Source organism: Notamacropus eugenii, chromosome 1 (genome assembly GCF_028372415.1).
Source record: "Notamacropus eugenii isolate mMacEug1 chromosome 1, mMacEug1.pri_v2, whole genome shotgun sequence".
Lineage (NCBI taxonomy): Eukaryota > Metazoa > Chordata > Mammalia > Diprotodontia > Macropodidae > Notamacropus > Notamacropus eugenii.
The window spans coordinates 275,169,120-275,193,255 of NC_092872.1; the positions used below are offsets into that span (position 1 = coordinate 275,169,120).

General features: G+C 37.3%; 1 protein-coding gene across 1 annotated transcript in view; it reads left to right on the forward strand.

Moving 5' to 3' along the window:
- The window catches only part of PCDH15 (protocadherin related 15), a 2,324,555-nt gene that overhangs the window by 1,027,782 nt on the left and 1,272,637 nt on the right, over window positions 1–24,136 (forward strand). The gene's annotated exons all lie outside the window — the stretch shown is intronic.

Here is a 24,136-nt window from a genome sequence, read left to right on the forward strand (position 1 = left end):
ATAATTTATATATGTGCGGTTATGTGAAACATGTTTCCCTATTAGTCATGTTGTGAAAGAAGAAACAGACCAAAAGAAAAAATGAAAAAAATCAAGTAAAAATAGTATACTTTGGTCTTTATTCATTCTCCATCAGTTCTTTTTATGGAGGTAGATAGATAGGGTCTTTTTGAATGCCTAGAATCATTTCACTGCAGAGAGTAGCTAAGTTTCTTATAATTGATTATCACACAATATTGCTGTTACTGTATCCAATATTCTCCTGGTTCTGCTAACATCACTTTGCGTTAGTTAATGTACATCTTTCCAGATTTTTCTGAAATCTTCCTGCTTTGTCATTTCTTATAGAACAATAATATTCCAGGGATAATTAATCTTCGAACAACTATTTCATAAAACGATTTTGCTAATTAAGTGGCATAAGTGTTCTACAACGCTTTGCATTTCTCTGCTTTTCTAAAAGGTTCCAGTCTGAGTCTTAGAGTGAAGTTCATCAAATATAGAACAGTCATTTCCATTTCAATGGTGAACAAAATAATATACATACTGAGATTTGTACAAACAGGTAACTTGAAGAAGTCACTGATTCTTCTCCCTATCCTAAGTGATTATTTTTTCACACCCTGTTTTCTTCATCTTCAGTAAGGTTAGCGTCAATTAGTCAACAACTGTCAGTGTTTAGAATGTTTCTCGTAGTACTAAGTATCTTCTCTCCAGGATTATGTATTCTAATAGGGAAGACATCATGTAAATTATGAGGCACATACAAAATATATGCAGTGTAATAGAAAGGTCATCTGATAAGAGAAGACACAAGTAATATGGGTTACCAGTAAAAATATCCTCAAGGAGCTAATATTTGTGCTGAGTTCTGAAGCAAATTAGATAAACCAAAACGCAGAATGGAGGTAACAGAATATTTTAGGTGTGGGGAGATGGGAGATGTAATGTTATGTTTAGGGAACATTGCAGAGGTCAGGGTGTGGAAGGGAGTAAAATTCAAAAAGGAAGGAAAGATAGGATGAGGTCAGTTTGTAAAAATCTTTAAAAGTCAAACACAGTGCTTTATATTTTATATTGCAGGTAATAGGTAGTCTGTGGAGCTCATTGCAGGGAGTGTAAAGTTGAGTAAAGAAAATGGAGATGATTTGACCTGCACTTTGGAAAAGTAATTTAGCAGGTGAGTAGAAGATACAAGTGGAGTAGAAAGAGACTAGAGGTAGGGATACTGGAAGTCTATTGCATTAATTCAGACAGGAGGTGATGAGGTTCTGAATGGGGTGATGAATGTATGAGTGCAGAGAAGGGGCCTTCTAGGAGAGGTATCATGAAGGTAGAAGTCATTTCTGGATTAGTCATGTCCGGTAAGAGTTAGGAGTCAAGGATATTACTGTGAATTCAGTCCTGGATGACATGGAGGATGATGATGCCATACATGTCAGTAGAGGGATAGAGATTAGGAGTGTGATTTTTCACTGGTATAGGGAACTCCCAAGGAATTTCCTCCACCAATTTGGGGTAGTAATATGTTTGCAACATGGAGTGTTAAGGAGATGCCTGGAGAGCTGGAATGTGAAATAACTTGTCCAGAGTCTCATAATCAAGATGTGACAGTGGCAGGTATCACCGACTTTGAAATACATGCTTTTGTCCTCCAAACTCTCTCTCCCTTCTCCCCTCCTCCTCCTCTTCCTCCTCCTCCTCCTCCTCCTCCTCCTCCTTCTTCTTCTTCTTCTTCTTCTTCTTCTTCTTCTTCTTCTTCTTCTTCTTCTTCTTCTTCTCCTCCTCTTTCTACTTCCTCTTCTTCTCCTTTTCTCCTTCTCTTTCTCCTCCTCTTTCATTCTCTCTGCCTGCCTCTCTCTTCCCTTAAAAATGAAGACAAATTCAAACCCTACCTACCTTACACACTTCCTAGTTGTGTGACACTGAGCAAAACAATAAACCTTATTCAGCCTCACTTTGCTCATCTATAAAATGATACTAATGCCACCTGCCTTATCAGTTTGTTGTGAGAACAAATGATGACATATATAGTGCTTTGCAAACATATATGCTGTAGTTCAGTCTTGTTTTTCTCTATGTGACCTCATGGACTTTGGTCAAGAGATTTTCTTGGCAAAGGTACTGCAGTGGTTTGCTATTTCTTTCTCTAATATGTCCCCACCTTATAGATGAAGAACTGAAGCAAAGATTAAGTGACTTGTCTGAGTCCAGAGTTAGTAAGTATCTGAATCTAGATTAGAACTTATATCTTTCAATGCCAGTCCTGATTCCGTATATACTATATAACTTAGCTGTCCCCAAATGTATATATGTATGTACATATATATATATATATACATACACACACATACACACATATACATATATATGCACACACACGTACGTATAGAAAAATACATTTCATATATGTTATATACACACACATATAATGTATATATTCATATATGTGCATGTATATACACATATAGAAATGCATTTGTTTGTATTTAAATAGAAAGTAAATTTTGAGTGAGACCCTTAGCAGCTGGGGAGATCAGAAAAGATTTATAATAGTAGGTGGACCTTGAACTGAATTTTAAAGGATACCAGGAAATCAATACAGTGGATGAGAAAAGGAGAACGTTCAAGGCATGGGCACAAGCTTTTGCAAATGCAGAGACATGGGGTGCAATGTCATGTGTGAGGAAGGACAAGAAGGTAAATATGGAGGTCAGGAGTTTTGCAAAGAACTTCTTAAATGTTAGAGCTTTTTTGCTTGTTTTGCTTTGTATTTTTGTAACTTTTATGGGATCACTTTTCAAGCTATTGTTACAGTTATTAGCCACAAAATGAGTGGGTTGGCCAAGATGAGCTCTAGGCTCCTTTCCAATGTAAAAGTTGTGAGTCTCTGATTCCAACACTGATGCTCCACTGCAGTCTTTTATAACAAGGAGTTTTAGGATGGTAGGAGATCTTGAATTCTGGGACCCCTGAATTCTTCACTGAACTCTTTTTGTGATTAACATAGGAAACAACTTAGTTTCTATGTGTGGCAGAGTCACAGCTATCCCCACCTCTCCCTAGCAGGCTTATTAATAACAAAAATGACACCTGGTGCTTGAGCAGTTTCTTCTTCCCATGATCTCTAAGGGCTTTATAAATAGACATTGTTTCAGGAGCCCCAAGAGGGAGGCAAGGATTACTCCCTATTTATTGCTGAAGAAAAGAAGGATCAGACTACTTAAGTATCTTTGAGAAGATCAGCCAGTGACAAGGCCAGAAATAGAGTCTTTGAAATGGAATTGGAGTTCAGTGTTGTGGGTGTAGCAGGGGGAGGGCACTGGGCTGGAAACCCTGGAAGGAAAAAGAAAGGCAACAGTGACTCACTTCCAGAGATCAGGTTAAGTAGAAAGGATGTTTCCTCCACTTCTCCTTTCTTATCAGTTATCATTGGGTAGAGCCAAATATATAGTTTTATATTTTCCAACTGTAATAAACTGATTTGGTGAAGGAAGACCCAAGACTCCAGTCCCAAGATGGAAAAAAGTCCCCTTTCTCACTTATGCCACCTAATGATTTTAATGTGATTTGTGAAGTGTCTTGGATTTCGGAATTTGAATTATATTTGTTTCACATCTCACTTACAAAAAGAATAAGGGAATTAATTTGAGGGGAAAATATCTATAAATCCACATTTTCCCCTCCCCCCAGCACAATTAATTGAAAAAAGGAATATTATTAGAGAGGAAATGTGATCCAGTGGATAGAAGGTAGGCCAGAAAGTCAGGAAGACTGGGGTTTAGGTTCCAAGTCAGTCAACCCCTCAGGGCCCTAGGCAACTCTCAAAAAGTATAAATTACCAAAAATGAATCTGCATGGTGGAGGGAGTTTCTACAATGGTTATTCCCTATCCCGGTAAAATCCCAGGGTTGAATCTAAACCACAAGAAAAACAAGAAAACACAGCAATATATTCTAGGATTCAAACAACTCAATGAATTCAGTGCTACTACTTCCTGTCCAAAGATCCTATGGCAGCTGGGAAATCTGATGGATAGAGTGCTGGACTTAGGGTCAGCAAACCTGAGTTTGAATCCTGCCTCAGACACTTAATACCTGTAAGGGCTTGGGTCAGGCTCCTAGACTCAATTTTCTTATCTATATAACAGGAATGATAATAGTAGTATGTACTTTGGAAGGCCATCATGAGGATTAAATGAAATGTTATTTGTAAAGACCTTTGCTAACCCTAAATCATCTTTGGTATTATTGTACTAACTATCATTATTATTTTTGTTGTTATTTCTATTATTAGAGGAGGAAAGACCTTTGGAATGATATCTTTTAATCTGGTAATTTAACAGATGATGACACTGAGGATAAGGAAATTGAAGTGACTTGCCCAGGGTCACGCAGACAATCCTTAAATAGCCAAGATCTGAGCCTTGTTCCTCTGGTATCAAAGGGAACAATCTGTCCATTCTGTTAAAAATGTCCATTACACAGAAATCCATGTGGCAGAAATTGGTTTCCTGTGTTTCTTTCTATCTCTCATGCCTGTTTCATTATGTAGTTTATCCTTTTCTTTCCTCCTAGATTCTCAGTAGGGAGGGCCATCTGCTTTTTACAGTGATCTCAAACACCGCCCCCCCCATTTTAAAATAACAAAATGAAAAGATTCAGAGTTTTAAGCTTTCACATCCCTCTATATATTAACATAGATATTCCTTTCCTGAAAACTTGAAATTGAAATAGGATGTACTTCAAACAAACAAATACAACCTCTCTGGAGACCACAGAGCTGCTTTTGGGTATGCCTTCGTATGGAACAAAAGACACAGATACTATTTTTAGGTTCTTAGAAGCAATACAGGCCTTGTTTTCTTCAGTCTTTAATTTTCCCTAAGCCATTATGATATTCTTCCAAGTCTGACTGCTGGAAAGAGGTGGTGCCTATGCTACGCACAGAGCATATTTTCTATCATCCTGAAGGGGGAGGAAAAAAAAAATAGGATTCTTTTGTGACCCTGAGTCACTGAATCTTGCCTCCTTTCCTTTTAAAGGGCCTTTAGTAGTCAGAAATGATACCAGAAGTCATGACTGCATTTAAGTACTCCCTGCCTTTGGTATGTCCAGATGAAACCTCATTGCAACTCATGCTTAGAATGTCAAAAGTAATCAAGGTGAACCTCCAGGACCAAGAAGTTTGGGTCTGTGTTGTGTTAGGTGCTTCCCTTTGAAAGCTTTGCTATAATGTCTCATTTCTCCAACTTGCCCTATAAAAGAGGTCTTGAATTAAAGTGATCACCCCAAAAAACAAAAGCTTATGGTATTAATAACAAAGATTGCAGAATCCTCGATAATGTAGACCATTTTATCTTTTTTTTTTTTAACTCTAAGAAAGTTGAAGGTAATCTCATTCAGTCCCATTATTTTGCAGAGGAAGAAACTGGGGCCCAGAGAGGGGACCTGTATTGTCCACTGTCATACAAATTGTAAAGTCACAGCTCAGTCTCTTGACTGAGATCAGTTTCTCTTCCCTTTCCCATAGTTAAATAAGCATACAGTTTTAAAATTGAAATCCTTATAACTGGCATTAGGCACTTCAATATGTTTTCAAGCAAAGGAAAAAGCATAAGCTAAGCTTTCCTTAATTGTTTAGGATTATTAACCTTCCTGCCCTTTCAGTTTTAAACTTTATAATTCATTATATTTTCTTTAGTTGTAAAATGGAAATGCAACATCCACAGTACTTAACTCTGAGGATTCTTATGGGATTCAAATAACATATTGCCTCTAACCGTGGTGAGAAAGTAAAAGTTCTGCTTAATACCATATGTCTTGGTAATATCATGATCATGGCAATTCAGATAAATCCATTTGTAAAAGTAGTGTGTAAAGTAAGAGTAAATGGTTACTGAAGCAAAGTGTGGAAGATTTGGATTGGTTTCATATTTTCACAGCCTATACATACATATATATATATATATACATATGCATTTAGTGGTAACATTTGTATGAACCTCATATTCCTCATCTGTAAAATGAGTATAACAAGACCTCTTAGTGTTGTTTTGAGTCTCAAGTGAAATAATGCCTTAAAAATCTGAAAATTTAAAATTGCTTCATAAATGTCAGTTATTATTGTTAAAATCATCATCATCAACAGTAGCAACAGCAGTAGCAGCCCAAGAAACCAGATAAGCAGATTTGGAATAATCAAATATAAATTAAGAGTTTATGTAATGCACGGTCAAAATAAAATGATGTTACATAATTGTCAATTACTACTACTACTACTACTACTACTACTACTACTACTACTACTACTGCTACCACCAGTACTACTACTGGTACTACTGCTGCTGCTGCTGCTGCTGCTGCTACTACTACTGCTACTACTATTATGCAGACTTTCTTTCTTGCATTCAGATTCGTGGGTCTTTTCCGGGTAACTGAGTAGTTTGCTAGCTTAAAGGCCTCCTCATCAGTACTGTTATTGAAACAAATTTGGACAAGCAGGTGTCTACAATGCCTAGAGGCTCCTAGATGAGTTGAAAAATAAATAATCAAACTGACTCTTTGATAGGAGAAAACCTTCAAAATAACTAAAAAAATTTGAAGTAAACACAGAGTAGGGAGAATTGATTATTTACAGTCTATACATTTAGTGAGGCTTTGAAAAATAGTTTCACTTAATATCTTACAGGATTGCACAAGTGCAAACTGTATATAAACCATATCAGAAATAACTATATCAGATTGTATAAACATGTCAGATTGTTTACCTCTTCAAGGGAGGGGAAAGGGAAGGTAGGGATGGAAGGAGGGATCAAATTTGGAACTCAAAACTCTTAAAAATGTTGAAAAATTTTTATGTGCAATTGAGGGAAATAAAATATTATATTAAAAAAGAGTTCTGCTTGTGTCAGCTGAACGTGATTTAATTCATAATATTGAAAGTGGCTTAAAGTTAGCTGAAATCTGAATGTTTCCTGCAGCTGGAAGGAGGGTCTTTAAAGGAATGAGGACCCCCAAGCTCTGTGTAGTGCCCATTTGCCTAGCTCAACAACATAGAATGTCAGAGGCTGATGTACCATTCAGTTAAGAGCTGTTTTATTTTGACCCTTAATCTTTATGTGGCTCTCTTCATCTTATACTGAGTTACAAAAGAGACTGAAGATGAAGCAGGTTCATTACCAGTGAGAGAGCAATTGGAAGCCACTATTATGATACAACAGGCAAGGCATGTCCCAGAATTTACAAGCTTCTTTGCGTAAACAATAAGAAGGCTGAGAGCTGAGATTTTACTGCTGTAGTATACTACTTACCATGAAAAGAAATTGGCTTAAGCTTTAAAACCTCAAGTGAATACCACATAGACCTTAAATGGGGAAAACATAAAGCAATGGAAATTTAGGGCAGTAATGTTGTTGGCTGATGGTATTAGCAATTGTTTCTGAGTCCCCCATTAGCCCAACTGTAAATTTAGAAACATAACTCTCTGAGTACAGCTTCCTTCCTTTAGATAGGGAGTCCTGAGCAGACATTGAACTTGGACATTGAACTGGCAGTCTTATTTGGTAGCCAATTCTTTCAACCCCAATTTTTATTTGCACCTTGTAGGTGCAATTTCCCTGAAGCTTACTATATTTTTTGTTGAGACATACAGAGATGGAGATAGAGACAGAGAAGAGAGAAGAGAGAGAGAGACCAAGACAGGGACAGGCAGAGGTAGACAGGGAGACATTGACTGATAGACTTTGGATTCCATTAGAGCTTGCCATTTTGGCTCTGGGCTGAGATAACATCTTTCCTATCCATTTTCTATCCTTTTCTATACCGATATCTGCATAGACAACTCATCTTAAAACTTAATTGAAATGATCTCCCTAGCATTTCCTCATAAGGTCCCTCAAGGTAGTATTCAGGGGAACACAGGATGAAGCTGTACATTTTGGAGACTGAGTAAGGCTTTGTCGTTCTTTTATAAGTTCATCAAACTATATTTCATATACCAATTTTCACTTGAATTCAAGAAGCATTTATTCATTCCCCATGGACCAGTTGCTGTACCAGGTAATAAAGTTTCTGAGAGGCAGAGGTAAGGAGAGAGTAAATTCCAGGAGATGGAAAGAGAAAAAAGAGTACAAAGGTGTGGAGAAGGTAAATGGAATATTAGTTTTGGAGAATGGTAAGTAATTCAGTTTGACTGGATTTTAGAATGCATGAAGGAAGTTAATTCAAGTATCATTTCTTAACCAGCACTATCTGCCTAAAATATTTAAGAGAGTGAATTTAAAGATCTAAGAAAATTTTCCTAATCCAACCTCCTAGACACAGACATACCAAGTTCACATGACCTGCCCAGATCCACAAGGAATTATGAGGAAAGCTGGATTTCAAGCTGAGGTCATCTTACAACAAATCCATCATTCTATCCATTAGGGCTATGCTGACTCCAAGATGTCCTATTTCTTTATGGTTCATCAAGTGTAGGTCAAAAAAAAGACGAATTTTGCCTAACTTTCATGCTAACTTCCAAGATGAATCTATCTTAAACAAGGGGAAGGGATAGATGCAAGAAACATGGATTCCTTTTATTTCTGACTTTGTAGTATTTTCCAAAGACACAAGATGAAAACTTGACATTTGGTGGAGAGGAGGATGCAGGGAAAGTTCATCAGACTTCTGGAAATTTCCCCTTTCTAGGAACTTGTTTCAAATTTTTTTCTCTTTCAATGTTGCTTAGTAGCACTTGTCCCTAAACTAAGCTTTTCTCCTTCCTTGCACTGCTTGTTGTAGCATGGCTTTGAGTCTCTTTCCTTTTTTTGCCTTCTCTGTTCATGACCTATCTTGTCAATGGTCTTCCTAAAATATGGCACCAAGAACTTGAACATGATTCTCTGGCAGGGGTCCATTCAGAAGATAATTGTATTCTCTGGGTGAGATGGCATGGTGTCAAGGTTGGTCGTGGCAGTCTTTGGGGAGTTCCAGATTGTTTGTGTCTTAGAAGAAGAGATCCAATATAAAGCCATTTCTTTAAAAAATTAATTAAAACAGACTAAGTGCTACAATGAGTAACTCTGGAGTCAGTCAAGTTAGGTTTGTTGCATTTATTTCTTTTGTATCCTTGGGCAACTTAATAACCTGGACTTTGTATGTATTTGTAGGAAAACATGCCACTAGTTTTTGCTGTTGTTGTTTTTTTATTTGTTTTTGTACAGGGTGTATTGGGTACTAACTGTTCTTACTATACAACCTTTAATACACATAATCAAGACTGGTAACTAATTAATATCAGCTTGTAATCAATCATTAGGAGAGGCACAACTTGGGTTAACAAACAATAGATTTAGGAAACTAACCTCCACACACTAGAGGCCCTCTAAAATCCTAAGGGGAGAAGTAACAGCTGCCTCTGGGAATCCAACCTGTCAGTGACTGTGAGGATTGAAAGAGTAGCTTCAGAACATGTGTAACACATAAAATGAGGGACTTGGAGCAGAAAGTCTCAAGGTCCCTTACAGCTCTGTGATAATGACCCTAAGGTCTCTAGCACTTCATATTTAGGACAATCTCTTCTTTTAAGTTTTAGGTTTGAGAAGTAAGTTCTAGATGTTTAATATGAAAACATAACAATTGTCAAGTTGAGTCATAACTGAGCATGAGACAGTTCTACATTTTATCCACAACAATGACGTCAATGGTTGTACCCTGGAAGAGCTTGTATATATCTGGCTTTTGGCCTACTTGCTATACGTTGGATGGTCATAGCTCATGAAATTTAAGATATCACTAAATATGATTAATTAATTTTTTAAAGAATATTTCCTTTATACACATTCATACAAGTCAGAATGACTCCATATTGGATTCATGTCAAACTTTTTTTTAACCTAAGGGACTTACTCCTGCACAGTGTAAACTTTAATGAAACTTGAGAGCAATGAACGATTTTCTGGGGTAAGTATTTGGCAGTCCAGAACTGGTCCTGACGATGCCAAGTTGTTCATTTTACCTTGCTACTGGACTTCTTCTCTTTATTCCTTCTGCAGAGGTTAAAGGAGACATAAAAAAGATTCCCCTTCTCTTGAAAAGGAAAATAACAATTCTCTATCTATCTGTCTAATCTGTAAATTAATCTGTTTTATGTGCTGTATTTTGCAGTGCATTTATGTAAATTTTGCCCTGTACCAAACTAAGCCTTATAAACAGCCTTAGTAAGCTTAATTTCCATGAATTTTATATGTCTTTACCTTAACATCTCAAAAATTAGCTGGAGCTGCCCACATATATGTATGTAATTCAACTGTTATTCCATTTCATGGAAGTAATAACAAAATAGCTCAAAACAAAAAAAAAATATATAAATAAAACTTAACCTTATGACATATATCTTAGACAAGGAACTTGCTTCTATAATTTGGATTACAATCTGCTTTAAGTTGTTACCTGTGTTACAGGGAGAAAGATAGTTCCATAAATGTGATTTATTTACAAAGAAAACACTTTGTGCTTCCTTGTGTGCATTTGAAAGTAGAAATTTATTTCCTACTGGTTAGGAGCCTATTCTATTAGAATAGTTTTTATACCTGTAGTTACACTTGTCCTGAAATTTCTTTGTAATGAATAGGGATAATGTTCTTTATTTTGTTCAATGAAAAATGACAAATGTAGCAGGAATTGATGATCCACATTGAAAGATGATCCCACAGGGTATTGGAAGACCTGGCCAACTGAAATTTCAATGAGTTTCTAGAAAATTGGCGCCATTGGCATATACTCATACAAAAATAAATGCATACAATTCATGAAAATCCATCAAGAGTATAGGACCTTGGGGGGCAGAGCCAAGATGGCAGAGTAGAGAGATGGATATGTAGAAGTTCCCCCCATAGCCTGTAAAATATCTGTAAAAAATGACTTTAAACAAATCCTAGAGCAGCAGAAGCCACAAAACAGTAGAGTGAAAAAGTTTCTAGCTCAAGTTGGCCTGGAAGGCAGACAAGAAAGATCTATCACACTGGGTGCAAAGCAGAGTGCAGCCCATCATGAGCCACACAATGTGGCAGACACCATACCAGAGCAGGCTTCAGGGTACCACCAGAAGCAGTGACTCCCAGATTGCTCAACTCACAAATGCCAAAGACATCTTCAAAGGTCAGTGAGAAAGCTCTTTCACCTGAGTGAGAAGAGAACATGATCTGGACCCACCAGCCGCAGTCACTGAAACAGCAGCGTCCATTTTTGGAATTCTCTGCCTAAAGACCCTGGAGGAATTGAGCAGCTGATCTGGATCTCAGCCCAGAAGGACTTTCCTGGGTTGTGGAAGACTTCTGGAGGGGGTGCTGGGAGTGACTCTGAAAAGGGAACCCTGCTGGAAGATCCTGGGAAGAACAGAATGCTTCTGGTTGCTCCCAGACCAGAGCATAGGCCAGGAGAGGAGTAAACTCCTCTTCCTTGATGGTGCCACCTTGGAGTAATTGGGAACTTACAGATCCCCATAGTATACCCTCCTCTTGACAAAGAACTCAAAAGTTAAGTAACTGGCTGGGAAAATGACCAAAAAAGGGGGGAAAATGTAAGAGATACAGTGATATCTCATATCATAAATGGTGTTGAGATATATTTCAAATTATCAATAATGTCAAGATATCAATACGGTGGTGAGAAATATTTCAAAAGTTTATTGAAGAAAATAGTTCTTTAAAAATTAGAATGGAACAGATAGGAGCTAATGACTTTGTGATCAACCAAGAAATTACAAAAGAATGAAAAAATAGAAGATAATGTGAAATATCTCATTGGAAAAACAACTGACCTGGAAAATAGATCCAGGAGAGACAATTTTAAAAATTATGGGACCACCTAAAAGTCATGATCAAAAGAAGAGCCTTGATATCATCTTTCATGAAATTATCAAGGAAACGGTGTGGGGGTGGGGGGTGTGGAGCCAAGATGGTGGAGTAGAAAGACAAACTTATGCAGGGTCTTCCCCAGAGCCCATAAAATACGTGTAGAGAGGGACTCTCAAAAAATTTTGGAGCAGCAGAAGTGGAGAACAACAGAGTGGAGGAGATTTCCAGCCCAGGGTGACCTGAAAGGCCCACAGAAACATCATTTGCACCAGACGCAGAGCTGAGTGCGGAGCCCAGCCCAGCCTTGGCTGCCCGGTGCAGCGCCACGAGACTCTGGGAGGAGGACACATCAGGGGCAGAATCTTCAGTCGCAGTAGCAGGTCCTCAGAACCCTTGACTCACAGGTACCAAAGGTCAGTGACGGGGTTTTATCAGCAGGCCAGGAAGGGAGCAGGGCCTTCCCATAGCTCCAGCAGCAGGCAGCAGCCACAAAGCCTGCACAGCAACCCGTATGGAAGCTCCATTGTTGGAGCATAAAAACCTCTGGGGGCATTGAAGAGCTGAGTCTTACCTCAGCTCCGGGTGGAGGCCCTGGGTGAGCTGGTCTTTGTCTTAAACTGAATGGTGGCCCTGTCCATCCAGCTTATCTGAAAATCAGACCCCAGGGCTGACTTGGGAACTGAAGGCCAAGTGGCTGTGGAGAGGTATCTGCTAAGATTCCGGGTAAAAAAATCCCTCTCTGCATCCAGACCAGTTCATGCTTGATTGTGCCACCTTGGAGGAACCGAGATCTCACAGATTCCCAGAGTATACCCTACTCTTGACAAAGGACCCAAAATTCAAGTAACTGGTTGGGAAAATGCCCAAAAAAGCGAAAAAAAGATAAGACCATAGAAGCTTACTTTCTTGGTGAACAGATATCTCCTCCCTTCCTTTCAGATGAGGAAGAACAAGGCTTACCATCAGGGAAAGACACAGAATTCAAGGCTTCTATATCCCAAACATCCAAAATAAATATTCAGTGGGCTCAGGCCATGGAAGAGCTCAAAAAGGATTTTGAAAATCAAGTTAAAGAGGTGGAGGAAAAAATGGAAAGAGAAATGAGAGAGATGCAAGAAAAGCATGAAAAGCAGGTCAACACCTTGCTAAAGGAGAACCAAAAAAAATGCTGAAGAAAATAACACCTTGAAAAATAGGCTAACTCAGTTGGCAAAAGACATTCAAAAAGCCATTAAGGAGAAGAATGCTTTAAAAAGCAGAATTAGCCAAATGGAAAAGGAGGTCCAAAAGCTCCCTGAAGAAAATAGCTCTTTCAAAATTAGAATGGAACAGATGGAGGTTAATGACTTTATGAGGAACCAAGAAATCACAAAACAAAACCAAAAGAATGGAAAAATGGAAGATAATGTGAAATATCTCATTGGAAAAACAACTGACCTGGAAAATAGATCCAGGAGAGACAATTTAAAAATTATGGGACTAGCTGAAGGCCATGATCAAAAAAAGAGCCTAGACATCATCTTTCATGAAACTATCAAGGAAAACTGCCCTGACATTCTAGAACCAGAGGGCAAAATAAATATTGAAAGATTCCACCGATCATCCCCAGAAAGAGATCCAAAAAGAGAAACTCCTATGAACATTGTGGCCCAATTCAAGAGTTCTGTGGTCAAGGAGAAAATATTGCAAGCAGCTAGAAAGAAACAATTCAAGTATTATGGAAGTACAATCAGGATAACACAAGATCTAGCAGCTTCCACATTAAGGGATCGAAGGGCAAGTAATATGATATTCCAGAAGTCAAAGGAACTAGGACTAAAACCAAGAATCACCTACCCAGCAAAACTGAGTATAATACTTCAAGGGAAAAATGTTCTTTCAGTGATATAGAGGACTTTCAAACATTCTTGATGAAAAGACCAGAACTGAATAGAAAATTTGACCTTCAAACACAAGAATGAAGACAAGTCTGAAAAGGTAAACAGCAAAGAGAAGTCATAAGGGACTTACTAAAGTTGACCTGTTTACATTAGTACATGGAAAGACAATATTTGTAACTCTTGAAACTTTTCAGTATCTGGGTAGTTGGTGGGATTACACACATACACACACACACACAGAGCACAGAGTGAATTGAATAGGATAGGATCATATCTTAAAAAAATGAAATTAAGCAGTGAGAGAGAAATATATTGGGAGGAGAAAGAGGTAAATGGAATGGGGCAAATTATCTCTCTTAAAAGAGGAAAGCAAAAGACTTTTCAGTGGAGGGGAAAAGAGGGGAGGTGAGAGAAAAACATGAAGTTTACTCTCATCACATTCCACTAAAGGAAGGAATAAAATGCACACTCATTTTGGTATGAAAACATATCTTACAATACAAGAAAGTGGGGGAGAAGGGGATAAGCAGGGTGAGGGAGATGATGAAAGGGAGGGCAGTGGGAGGAGGGAGCAATTTGAAGTCAACACTCTTGGGGAGGGACAGGATCCAAAGAGAGGACAGAAGCAATGAGGGGCAGGATAGGATGGAGGGAAATATAGTTAGTCTTACACAACCAGACTATTATGGAAGTCATTTGCAAAACTACACAGATATGGCCTATATTGAATTGCTTGCTTCCCAAAGGGAATGGGTGGGGAGGGAGGGATGAAGAGAATTTTGAAGTCAAAGTTTTAGGAACAACTGTCGAGTATTGTTCTTACTACTGGGAAATAAGAAATACAGGTAATGGGGTATAGAAAGTTATCTGGCCCTACAGGACAAAAGAGAAGATGGGGACAAGGGAAGGGAGGGATGTTAGAAGAGAGGGCAGATCGGTGATGGGGCAATTAGAATGCTTGGCATTTTCGGGTGGGGGGATGGGAGAAATGGGGAGAAAATTTGCAACCCAAAATTTTGTAAAAATGAATGTTAAAAGTTAAATAAATAATTTAAAGAAAGAGAGAGAGAGAGAGAAAGAGAGAGAGAGAGAGAGAGAGAGAGAGAGAGAGAGAGAGAGAGAGAGAGAGAGAGAGAGAGAGAGAGAGAAAGAAAAAAGAAATTAGCAAGGAAAACTGCCCTGATATTCTAGAACCAGAGGTCAAAATAAATATTGAAAGAATCCACTGATCACCTCCTGAATGAGATCCAAAAAGAGAAACTCCTAAGAATATTGTAGCCAAATTACAGAGTTCCCAGGTCAAGGAGAAAATATTGCAAGCAGCTACAAAGAAACAATTCAAGTATTGTGGAAACACCATCAGGATAATACAACATCTAGCAATTTCTACATTAAGGGATTGAAGAGCTTGCAATATGATATTCCAGAAGACAAAGAAACTAGGGTTAAAGCCAAGAATCACCTACCCAGTAAAAGTGAGTATAATACTTCAGAGGAAAAATAGTCTTTCAATGAAAAAGAGGACTTTCAAGCATTCTTGACAAAAGGTCAGAACTAAATAGAGAATTTGACTTTCAAACACAAGAATCAAGAGAAGCATGCAAAGCTATACAGGAAAGAGAAATCAGAAGGGGCTTTCTAAAGTTGAACTGTTTGCATTCCTACATGGAAAGATAATATTTGTAACTCTTGAAACTTTTCTCAGTATTTGGGTAGTTGGAGGGAATACACACACACACACACACAGATAGATAGATAGATAGATAGATAGATAGATAGATAGATAGATAGATAGATAGATAGATAGGTAGATAGGTAGATAGGTGGATAGATAGAGATAGATATAGATATATACATACAGAGAGCAAAATGTGAGTTGAATAAGAAGGGATGATATCTAAAGGAGTATAGGACCTTCTCTGGCCTCAGGGAGGATCCCTATGTATCTGTCCATTTCCTGACTCCATCTATTCTACTGATGTAACTTTTAGGAAGCTACATTTTAGAGCTTATATCTGATGCCTTATGACAACCCATTAACAAATCTTCTTAAATCTTTGTCTGCCTGGATCTCTCTTCTGTTTAATTAGTTGTTTTATTTTTGTTTTGATTTCTTTTGTTTGGGGGGATGTGGAACTTATTAGGAAGAAAAGAAACTTTTGTTAGGTCTTATTATGTACTAGACACTATGCTAAGTCTTTACAATTATCACTTTTTATCCTCACAACAACCCTGGTGCTACTATTATTTCCCTTGTGCAATTGATGAACCAGAGGTAAACAGAGTTTACATGACTTGGTCAGAGTTACTCTGCTAGTATCTGAAACTGAATTTAAATTCAGGTCATCCTGACTCCAATCTCAATGCTCTATCCATTGGGGTACCTGGCTACCTCATCACATCTATTACCAGGACATGGTGCCAATCATCTTGGGACTAGACACCTTTTATTGAAATTTAAAATGTCCTAAAACCATTGGATTAGAACTTATGGAATTATAGAGTGAAAGAAGGAATCATAGGGTTAAAAGGTGTTGTTTTATCATAAGTTCATAGGGTCATAGATTTCAAGACAGAAATCACCCATGACATGATCTAATCCAAAGCCCTTAATCTGTATCAGAACAGACAGCTTCTAAGAAGTGAAGGGACTTTTCCAAGATCATCATTGTGAGTAAATAAAGAGTCAGATGTTGAACTTGGGTCCTCAAAATTCAGAATTCATTCTGCTGCCCCAGGCTGCCATGTCCTGTATTCTAACCAGCTTATTTGTTACAGGAAGAAACTAAGAATAAGGATGTGATGAATCAAATTGGTCAAGGTAACATGTAAGGTCACATACATCCCAAAGTTAGGATTTGAAACCAGTTCTTTTGACTCCAAATTTAGGACTCTTTCCCTTGTAGTTAAAATGGTTCCCGGTTTCCACGGCAGTGTGACTTTCCAGTGTATGAGATCTCCCCATCCACCTCTCTTCAGGGCCTAAAAAATGCTTGTTGTCTTATTGTCTTCTCATGAATGGTTAAAATCAAGAGAAGTGGTTGATGCTGACTCAGACCTTTTCTGAAAATGTCCCTAATTTTGTTCCTATATTCAAATTAAAAGATTTCTCTGAACCAGAAGGTTAACTGAATAGAATCAGTTACCTAATGCTTAAATACATTCCATGTTATTTTACATTTAACTTTATTAAATATCAGCATATCAGATAGCCATCAATAACATCTCAATCATTTTTAGCCTTATATGGTCTCTTTCTATCATGGTTTTACCAATCAATGTGCTAGTTCTTTTTGTTCTATAGAAGAATTGGATGAGTATGCAATCAAAGTCTTTCTCTTAGTGATTGAGCACTCTATCTTAATGTCCACACTCAATATATTAATATTTAAGAATGAATGGATACCATGTCTGCCACTTCTACATACTACAAATAGTTTTACTGAGAAGCATTGCTGCCTTGAAAAGCCTGGGAGGACACTACGAGCCACAACACCACTGGATTTAAATCTAGCATGATGCATCAAGGGTCTTCAATGGCTATTTCACTACATATGATCAGTTGGGTACATGGTCAATGAGAATTACACTATTCCTGACAGTCCTAGAAAATTAGGCTGCCCAAGGGCTCTGGTAACTCCTCATGAAAGACAAAGAACAAATCCAGGAACTTTAGAACATGACTTTGGAACAGCTACCAGACTCTCTTTTCTGATCCTGGGTCTGTCACTCTGTTTCCATTAAAGTAGACGAAATATTGAGGAAAAATAGTTGATCTTTAAATTTCATTATTCTTTACTCATACTATATTTACTCAAAGATCCAAAGACAACTTTGGATATCAACAGTTTTTGGATATCAAGTGGCTTGGGTGTTGGAATTGGAATAAATAATACCTGAATTCAAATCTTTCTTCATAAATTTACCTATGCGCTGCTGTACAAGTCACTTAAATTGCTCTTACCCTTAGTTTCCACATCTGTAAAATGAGGATAATGATAACTCCTACTTCATAGGGTTTCTTTAAGGATCAGGTGAATGAAAGTGTATGAAATGTTTTGTAAATAAAAAGGGCTAGCTATAATTGCTAGGTATAATTAATCCCCATTAAGATGTAAGTTCTTTCAGAAAACGGACTCTGTATGTGCGTATGTGTGTGTGCGTGTGTGTGTGTGTTTATGTTCCCAGTCCCTAACTCAGAGCATCACAGAGCAAAGTTAGTATTTAATGAATATTTGCTAGATTTGATGTCATGAATTAATCCTCATAAAATTGGGAATTTATCATATGTAATACAAGAAGGTCTTATTCTATGATCAAAATTATATAGAATGTCTTCTTTGGAAATAACTAAATATCATTTATATGAAACATTATCATCACAATGTTAATGAAAATGATATTATTATAATTTCAATCATCTTCATAAGAAAATATAAAAACATAATGATACAATTTCACCCTAACTTTATATAGTCATTCATCTCCATGGTAAATGAAGAAATTAAAAAAGGAATTATTTGAAAGTAAAAATTTCCTTAAGCAGAGACTTTAATAATCTGGAAACCGTCCACAGAGGTACAATGATAATGAGGAACAGTTGTAGTGGATTCCCCAAGAGAAATGTTTGAAAGAAGTCTTGATGTGTGGCTTTTAGGGGGCATAAGGCCTGCATTCAAATATATGCAGGATTGTCATTTGGCAAATGGATCAGATTTGTTTTGTTTGACCTCAGGAAGCAGAACTGGGGTCAATGGGGAAAAGTTACATAGAGGGAAATCTTAACGTGATCGATGAAGAAAATTTCTTACAATGTGAAGGGCCAGTTCTAAAGGTAACAGATCTTCTTTGTTTCACACTCCTGATATATCAGAGGTCTTACAGAAAAGACTAGACCACCACTTGTTGCTTATGTTCTAGAGGTAATCACTTTATAAGTATTTGTTGGACTGGATGTTCATGGTGAACTCTTCTAAGTCAGGACTTCTGCCATGGTTCTTTTTATATATAATATAGAACGTAAAAATAATGTTGTTGTTGCTGTTGTTTTCTCAAAACATCCCTGTGATCTAAACAGGTTCTCATTTTCATACTCATAAGAAACCTGAGGTTCAGAAAGATTGCATGACTTGGATTTGGCCCCACTTAGAACATGATTGTGTCCAATTTGTCTTTTAAATGGTCAAGCAGCACTATGCTTCATTTCCTTAAGGATGTATGATTTCATTGGTTTGAGTACTTCTACCATTGATGTAAATATTGTAACCCCTTTCAATGGTAGTGAATGGTATTCAAGAGATATGGTATTCTTTCTTACTTCTTTATCCTACAAGCTGATGAGCCTATCCAAAGTATGAGCTCTGAAGTATATCTTTAGATAACAAATAATCCATCGCCATGCCCACATTCTACTCTTTCCACTTTGATAAGGTTTGGGAGAGTTAATTACCTACTGGAAAAGCCTTTTAAAATGCAGAATTCTTCCAGAGCCTGAGGAGAATCAAAGGAGGCCCTTGCTGGAGCTAAATTAGTCATTAAGATCTCATTGAAGTGAGTATTGCCTGCTGTGCTAAAGATTTCACTTGCAACCCATCCCATCTGACCATCCTGTGTAGTTCTCATCCCTGGCCTCTCACCACAGCACTGGAGGCCTTCTTCACCTTCATTTGATATCAAAGTCACATACACACACACACACACACACACACACACACACACACACACATACACACAGACATACACACACATACATACACATACTGTCCAAATACGAATTAATTCACTCATTACAACTAAACATACCCTGGCTATTTCTCTGTCCTTGCATTTTTCTAAATTGAAAATGCTGTTTCAATTTATGCTGCCAGGTTTTTACCACAATTTACTGGTAAAAAGTCCTACTATATCTTGATATTTAAAATATCTCCATTTTTTTGTTCATCTCTGAAAGGCGAACTTTTACCATTCTACATTCTACAGGCTGTATATGGAGAACTCAATCAACTGCATTTTCCTCTGAATTTGACCTTAGGGATTTTAGTTTTCACCTATAAAATAAGTTTTTTTTTTCCTTTCCTTTCACACTAGTGATAAAGTCTAAAGTGCCATACCACTGTAGAATTCTAAGTTTTTCTTTCATTGATGAACCCATTAAAAAGAATTTTAGAAATGAAAACTGATGTTTAGTGTATTCCTATAACACACACACACACACACACGTACATATGTGCCAGCACACAGCTTGACACATAAGTAGATCTTTAAGTAATCCTGGATTACTAATTGACAGAACAAATAGAAACTTCAAGGGTTATTTAGAGCACCTAAAAACATAATATTGTTTCAGGGACTCTACATGACTCTTTCATTTAAAGGGCCACTTGGGAAAGGGATAAAAGGGGTTGGTGAGAGGCGAAATAAAGGAAGAAAGTTCCCCACCTTGGATTGGGGTAGTTATTAGTGTCAGTCAAACCAGATCTATACTATACTGGGCTCTACAGTGAGGTCATAATCCATTTTGTACTGGTGTTTGGGTTTTATTTCTTTGATTAGAGTACATGCTCCTTGAGGACAGGATCATTGGTTAGGATCCAAAAAAGAGGCTGGATTGTTCTCATGATAAAGAGGTAAATCATGGAGAGTCCTTTGGATGCACAGAGACCTTCTCAAAGTTAAGGGAAAAGAAGGAAGGTCCCCAGCACTTTGGATGGATCCTCTGTGTTATCATGATAAGAGTACAGGGACAAGAAACACAAAGGACATTCAGGTAAAGATAAGTTGGGGTCAAAGTCTTTGGAGGAAGCAGTCATGACAATGAGATTACCAATCCATTGAGCATTTGAACATGTCTTATCTTATTTGTCTCTATCCACCGTCCCTTTAGAAGTGTAAAGCAGGGCATAGAAATGATCCCTACATATGCAATCCAAAGGCTTTAATTCCATTCTGGGCTATACCACTGGGTGTATGACGGGTCAAGCCCCTTAAAGTCTCTGAGGTTTACCACATTCTGTAGAATGGGAATGATACAACCTTCCCTACCTACTTCATGTTCTTTGTTGTAAGGGTAGACTAAGGTAATTTGCATGAAAATACTCTGAAAGCATATGGCATTTTTAATTTTAAAAATGCTTTACAAAAGTATAGTTAAAAAAAAATAGAATATAGAATATAGAATACACATCGAAGAAGGACATTATTTCCTCAAAATCTCCTCTAATCACTCAGCATTGTGTTTTCAAGCTGCCTTCATCACATTTGAAAATTGACATGGACCATTAGGACTATGTATTGTGTATAGTGTAGGGTGATGATGAGTGTGATGACATGGCTAGATGGTAGATTGGGCTAGGAGTTAGGAAGACCTGATTTTCTATCCTGCCTCAGACATTTACTACCTTGGTGACCCTAGTCATATCACCTACTTTCTCTGTGCCTCAATATCTCAGCTATAAAATAGAGATAGTAATATGACCTACTACTATACAGGGCTGTAATGAAGATCAAATGAGTTGATATCTATAAAGTGCTTTGTAACCTATAATGGCTTATATAAATGCTTTCTATCTATCTATCTATCTATCTATCTATCTATCTATCTATCTATCTATCTATCTATATATATATATATATATATATATATTTCTAGTAGTAGTAGTAGTAGCAGCAGCAGCAGCAGCACTTGTATGTAGCAGAAGTAGTATGTGTACATGCCCATGTATATGCCTATGTTTTATTTTACTTTTTCTTAGTTATGCCAGGTATTGTTTCATGTTGAGTTTTCAGTCTCCTAAAACATGGTGACTTGTCAGATGAACTCTTCTCTAGCCATCTCTCCCCTATCTGCATTTGGAAAGTTGAACCAAGGTTTGAAATCTTACAATTATCCCTATTGAATTCATATTATTTGCTTAATCCCAAAGCTCAAACATACCAAGATCATTTTGGGGCCTGAACTCATTGGTTCATTGTATTCTCTAGACAGACATGTCTCATGAAAATTTGATTATCAGTATTACTTTTGTTAACTTTTATTATCATTGTCTCATATATCTGGAACTGTGTGCCTACTTCCACCTCTTCCTACTCCATTTGTCCCCAAATATGGAATGAAAAAACAAAGAACAACTAAACTTTCCCCTGTTTTTAGAATTCTCACTGCCATGTTATTCTTTTGTATTCATTCTAAATTGTCTGTCCTTGCTTCCACCATGAATATGTCTTTTTATTTTTTAAGTTGGTGATGAATTTACTCTGCATCCCCATTAGTCTCCTGAGATAATTCCCTCTCTCATCGTCCTGATGAAAATATAAAGGGCATTCATGTGGAAAAAGGATTATCCTGTGAAACTACAGAAGGCCAAATGAGGACTAGTAGGTGAACATTGCAAGCAGAAAAGTTTCAACAATATAAAAGGAAGAGTTTGTGGGTCTTTGGATATGACTTAGAATGTTTTCAGCTAATTTCAAGAGCAATGAGCCATTGACCATGGAAAAATATTCAAGTTTAAGTTAGATGGTGGTAGCTAGCTGGCTCAGTGGTAAGAATACTAGGCCTGGAAACAGAAAAACTTAGCTCAAATCTGGCCTCTGACACTTACTAGTTGTGTCAACCTGGTCAACTCACTTAGCTTCTGCTTTCCTTAATCCACTAGAGAAGGAAATGGAAAAAGACTACGGTATCTTTGCCAAGAAAACTCCATGGACACCATGATCCACAAGGTCACAAAGAGTGGGGCATGACTGGATGACCAAAAAACAAGAAGTCAGATGACCAACTGTTTGGGTTGACAAAGAAGTAAATCCTTTATAGAATGAGTGATCTGGGAAGTAGCAGGAGCGCAGGATATTAAGTCATGAAAGTCCATGTTTTAATAAACCTTTTTGAACTGAATTCAATCTTATCTGAATTTCACTTGAGACATTTGCTACTTTTTTTGGCCCCGGAAAAAATAATTAGTCAGGAGTTTAATCAATAATTAACTATTACAAACTGATTGTGTGCCACTCACAATGAATGCTAAGTCATATAGATAATGATTACAGAGCACTAGTCTGTGTAGTGATGGAACTTATGTTTTACCTAGCTAAACTACATATATCTACATGAGTGAAAACCAAAATTGACAACATTTGTATAATTGGAGGGGACATTAACATTGGCACAGATCAGACAAGACTTCATGAAAGAGGTGGTGTTTGGGCCGTATTTTAGTGGAGGTCAAACATTCTAAGAGAGAGAACTGAAGTAGCCAGGTGTTACAGAACATGCCTTTACAGAGACGTGGGTTTCCTTAATATACAGATGGAAAAGATTTCAGAGGCAAGTTAGTCCAATCCACCCATCTTACAGATGAGGAAACTGAAACCTTAGAAAGATAAGTTACTGTTCTACACTCACACTGGCAGTAGATGGCAGAACTAAGATTTTAATCCAGTTCCTCAAACAACAGAGCCAGGGTTTTTTTTTACTCTATGTCACTGCATCGTTGTGAGAGATAAATGGTTGTATAAAAGGAACAGCAAATAGGCCAATCTGGTTGGAATAAATAAAAGGGGAAAAACATGTGGTAAGCCTGGGAATGGTAACAAGATCATGATTTTAAAGGACAAGCAGAACTTTGAATTTGAACTCCCTAAGCTCCAGTTTTATCCTTTGCCATTGGTTAAAAAAATGATATCACATGTTAGGGTTTAGAGTAGGCATGATTTCATTCTTTCAATTTGCTTCTTCCAGTAGCAAATTGCCTTCCCCCCCATGTCAATGAGTGACACGGAGTAGGTGCTTAATATGTACTTGTTGATTAATTAACAAATGAGGAATGTAAAGTGCTTTGCAAAATATAGCATTATAGAAATGTAAATTGACTAATAACTGTACTAATAATAATTCCTAATTAGAGTATCACCATGATCACTTCCAACTTTAAGATTCCATCATTCTAATGAGTAATAAACATGTTGGTGGAAGGAATGGGGGTTTCTGTGATTGTTCATGCAAAATTATTCATATACAAGGAACAGCAAATTGTTAAAGCCAGAATGTTTGCTGAATGGGTAATTTGAAAAGAAGATTCAGGGGGGAAGATAGAACTTGACTGTCTGAGGATACAAAAAACAAGTGCCTAGTTAAGTTGCTGATAACAGAATGAGTCGAATTTTAACTAAAAAGTTTAAGCAAGATAATGGTTATCTTATACTAAGGAGTTTTTACAGATTTTAAAAATTATATATTTTTCAGGAAATTTCTGAAAAAAATGAGAACATGGATCACAATTTTTCCACATACACACCAGCAATACCATGTTGAATAATGATTAAGATGTACAAAGAGAAACAAACAAGCTCTTACAATCATTTTAGCACTTCATAAAAAAGACAGTGAGAAGCAATGGAAAAGTCATCCTTCAAGACT